Source organism: Octopus bimaculoides, chromosome 2 (assembly GCF_001194135.2).
Source record: "Octopus bimaculoides isolate UCB-OBI-ISO-001 chromosome 2, ASM119413v2, whole genome shotgun sequence".
NCBI classification, from domain to species: Eukaryota; Metazoa; Mollusca; class Cephalopoda; order Octopoda; family Octopodidae; genus Octopus; species Octopus bimaculoides.
In genome coordinates this window covers 121,567,751-121,572,824 of record NC_068982.1, presented here as the reverse complement: position 1 = coordinate 121,572,824, position 5,074 = coordinate 121,567,751, and the positions used below count along the sequence as shown (strand labels likewise).

General features: G+C 39.0%; 1 protein-coding gene across 2 annotated transcripts in view; it reads left to right on the top strand.

The window, feature by feature from the left end:
• LOC106876557 (sodium/hydrogen exchanger 9B2) overlaps positions 1-5,074 on the top strand; it is a 74,027-nt gene that overhangs the window by 1,806 nt on the left and 67,147 nt on the right. The gene's annotated exons all lie outside the window — the stretch shown is intronic.

Here is a 5,074-nt window from a genome sequence, read left to right as displayed (position 1 = left end):
ACATAATATTAACAAAGATTTAGAGTCGAGAGCCGAGTCAAAAGATTGTTGGAAACCATATCGCATCTATGTGTGTGTGTGTGTGTGTGTGTGTGTGTGTGTAATAAAGTTTATTTGCTAACATAACGTGACAGCCCTGACTAAGAGTATGTTACTTCTTTTTAACTGGTTTATCGGCAGACGATCTGTGTCCTAGACATACTGTAAGCAAGGGGGCTCACTGTTCCCTTCTAGTCGTTGGCATTACGCGCATGCACACACACATGCACACCAATATTGTTCCATTGTATGTGTGTGTGATTGTGTATGTGTGTGTGTGCGTGTGTTTGTGTGTGCGATGCACTTTGCGTCAATTTCGACGTCGTGAGAGCGTCCAGTAGTTCGATCAATTGAACAACACGATCGTTGAATTCCCGTGACTCAGTATTCCACACTGTGAACGTAGTTCTCGTGTAGAATCACCGTGATACACTGTTGTCAGTCCGACAGGTTTCTGACTACTCAAATTCGCTCACAAGGCTCCTGTCGATCCGAACTTTGGTAAAAGCACTTTACCATAGCAGTGGGATCAAACCCAGGACCTTGTAATTGAGAAGCAAAATTCTAAGCCACTCAGTCAGCCAGCCGGCCAGCCAGTCAGCCGGTCAGCCAGCCAGCCAGCCAAACAGACAGACAGACAGACAGACAGATAGACGGATAGATAGATAGATAGATAGATAGATAGATAGATAGATAGATAGATAGATAGATAGATAGACGCATACATACACACTTATATGACTGAAGTTTGCCTTCCAATCAGAGCAAGAAAATTTTTAGCGAAACTCGAAAGGAGGGGAGATAATTTCAAGAAGTTGAGAAATAATCAAAATTAATTTACAGCTTATAGAAAGAACAGGACAGTCTGATCCTTGTTTACAAATAAGGAACATCACGAACATTGTATAATTTAGTCATGTGTGCAAATCAGTCGGAAAGAATTTTCCTTTGCAACAACGTGGTTCCAGGTTCGATCAAATAGCTTCTGAGTAATTCAATACTTTGTAAGTGGAATATAGTAATCTGGCAACCGCACAGAATCGCATCGTGCATATTGTATTGCTTAACCCAGTCAGGTTGAATAAGCTGAAAAACGATCATGCACTTACTAAAACGAAGTCTTCCTATTAACTCGATGTCCAGTGTTACAAGCCCATGAAATTTGGAACAATTTCCAAAAAAAGTTGTCTACTAGTTTACACTGATCCAAATCTTTCTTCCTAAACATTCACGTTTTCTTATGGTTCCTTATTTTCTCTACCAGTTGATTCGATAATAACTGAATTATCGTTCACTGTATAGCGATGATGATGCGGATCAGCCGTGCAGCGGGAGAACAAATCCTGAACAGTTAAATATTCATTAAATATTTTGCTTTTTGTATTTGGTTTGCAAGATTCTTGATGTGAACTCGCGTGTTGAAGCATATTCTATTGTATGTCAGGAGGATGAGTATACCAGTAATAAACACACGCACTAGTTCTGTTTCACTTCTTTATTTGTATCCGTTTTTCGCTTAACCATTCAACAATTAACTAATCGATTGCTTGATTAATCGCTCGGTCGATCAGTCAATCAGCTAGGTTTGTCAAAGACCTATCGTTGTCATCCATGACTTTCCTATTGACATGACTTTTTTACCTTCTTATCCAGGTCTGTCTGTCTGTTTCAATCGATTAGTTAATTGGTTAAACAGTTAACTAATTAATAAATAAGAGTGAAAAGTGAATGCAATTAAAAATAAAGCGAAAACTTTTCAAATATAAATAAAGTGGAAGTATACAAAAATAAACATTATTTTCCATCTTAATGTTAGTTTTGTTTCACTTTGTAAAATAGAAAATTATTTTATGATTTATTATTGAGTATATCTTGAATTACATATATATAGGGGCACTAAAATCTTGTGAGTGCTTAGGGTCTTTATGGGCCTTAATCTGGCCCTGTATGTAAGTGTCGCTCCTTAACGTTTTGCTTTGGTCAGTTTTTGAAACTGGCTGCAGCTTTGACGGTGACGGCTGGAGCGTTGTTGAGTATTACGTCTGCTGCATTAGGGTTGATCTAGAACTAAAAAAACACACCTCAGCACAAACTGCAATAATCTCTGTAATTAACATCAACATCACCGCATCAACACTATCAGTATAAGTTATCTATAATAAAGCTCTTTGATTTGCAAGAAACAGCAAATGAATCTCCGTCAAATCCAGCCATTAAAAAAAAGAAAAAAAGAAAGTCACGCATTAAATAATGCAGTCCTAAGATTTACTGTGTCGAGAAGAAAAAGGAACGGTCAGCGTTGAAACATCTTTTATCATAGGTCTTCAAAATCAACAAGACCTAGAGATAAACAACATCATCATCATCATTAACTACTACTACTACTACTACTACTACTACTACTACTACTACTACTACTACTACTACTACTACCACCACCACTACAATTTATTCTAATGTGTGTATAAAAATGTTACACATGAAGAGCATTGAAGTACATTTGTATTGTGTTGCTGTTAACCCTCAAGTCAACTCTGATCGATCAATGGTCAAAGACATTCTAGCTCTGACCATTTTGTCTCTAAGATTACATGAACAGTTTCTTTACCCTTTTTCTTAAAGATGGTAGTATGTGACTTGAGAGAGATTTGGCTGTTATTCTAACAAAGACGAACACCATCATAGAGTCTCTGTGAAAGATACCTCGTATATGTTTAGCTGTGTAAAGTAATCGTGTTAAAATAGATTAATCTATTTATGTATTGTTAATACGATATTAGTCATGATATTTCCGTTCAATATTTCATTAGAGATAAGATGTTACATCGCCAAACCATTATTATTTCAAATTAGAAACCATTATATTATGCATTCTTATCCAATTTGATTTCACACACTCACTCACTCTCTCTCTCTCTCTCTCTCTCTCTCTCTCTCTCTCACACACACACACACACACACACACACACACACAAACACACACACGCACACACACACACACACACAAACACACACACGCACACACACACACACACACAAACATAGGCAATATATATATATGTATATATGTGTGTGTATTTATGTATATTATGTATGTGTATACACACACACACACACACACACACACACAGGTTAAGATATTATACTTAGTCAAATATATATTATATATGCATAGTTATACAGAATATGAGAAACACGTAGCCTATAAGATATTAACTTCCCATAGCCATTGCCAATATTATAGTACACAGAGCTAATATCATATAAGACATTAAATTTGTACTAATATAAGTTCTGATAATTTGTACAAATATGATGTCCTTTGGTGCTCGTTGGATGTTAGCAGCAACAGATGACTCGATGTTAGTAGACAGGGAAGGTAAGCAGACGATGCCATCAGATATGAGAAACGCCACTATGAAACCCGGGTCTCAACAATGAGTCTGATCTAATTCTTGTATCAAGGACGCAAAGCCGTGTAATCATCATAGACTTGTCAGAAATGTAGAAACGAAAATGAAAGGAGCGAGAGATAGAAAGACGATACGGGAAAATATACAAAGTTGATAGAAGAGTGCAAAGGAAATGGACGGAGAGTAGAGCTGTGAACGGGAGAGGACGAGTGTAGGAGCATTGCGAGGCTTGCGTTCAAGAAGTAGATTCTGGCTTTGGCAGTGTTTGGATGTGAAGTGGGGGAGTAGGTGAAGCTGATTCGATGGGCAGCAGAGGTTGGTTCATGAAGTTTGTAAGCAAAACGGAATGTGATACCGACCAATCAAATGGAAATGTATTTAAAAGGCCGAAACATAGATGAGATGTAAAGTACAGCTGATGATCCGCCTGTGTCAGCACCGAGAGACATCGTTCTCAATTCTTTGCCCAAGAAGTGATGATAAGTGTAGCGTCCGTGGGAAAAAAATCATTCACGACCATTTGCACATGCGGAAGTTGCCTGCATGATGGATTCCCCGGATGCTCACACCTTTTCAGAAGCAGGAACGATAAAATTGTTCTCAGGTTCTTTTGGCAATGAGCCAAGAAAACAAGGAGGAGTTTTATCATACAGGATGAAACATGGGTCCATCACTATGATCCTGAGACTAAAGTCCAGTAGTGTCAATAGAAGCATGATAACTCACCAACTCCAAAGAAGGCTCGTGTCCAACCCTCAGCAGGCAAGGTGATGCTCAGTCTTTTGGGACCAGCACGGAATAGTGATGATAGATTTTCTGACAAAGGACACCATAATTAATGGGGCATATTATACTTCTCTACTGCAGAAATTTCGGGATGCCATCAAAGCAAAGAGGCGTAGCATGCTGACCAAAGGAGTCTGTCTTCCTCCAAGACAACGCCCCAGTTCAGAATTCACATGTTGCCCAGATGAAAGTACACTCCTGCGGTAATGAAATCCTTCCTCTTCCCCCTTACTCTCCCGACCTCGCACCATCTAACTTCCACCTCTTTACAACCATGAAGTCTTTTTTGAATGGGGAAGCACTTTTCGGATGATGATGAACTTATTTCCGAGGTAAAGTCTTAGCTTCAGATGCAACCTACCGACTTCTACGCACGAGGTATTCACAGCTACATAAAGCGATGGGAGAAGTGTGCCACCATTGGTAGTAGCTATGTAGAGAAGGACCAATAATTATGCCAAGTTTCGTTTATCCCAGTCTTTGGGAAGTGGGTCAGAAGAAATATTTGATGAACACTTATCGTACAACAGATCAATTTGCTATTCAATCTCTTTCCAAGTATTCCCTTCTGAAGCCAGATACTTTATCCAGTGACATTTCCATTGATGGAGGCATTCCTGGAACTCCTTTTTGAGATAGTGAGCAGCTGCTTCGTCGAATTTCCTTGGATTTCCTCGACGTCTTGAAACCTGTTTACATTCGAGTCGGATTTTCATTTTGTGGAAGGTTCCTAGCCGTAATAATCTTCAAGCTGTGCCTCATTCCACGAACATACTCACAAACATGCACACACACACACACACACACACACACACACACACACACACACACACACA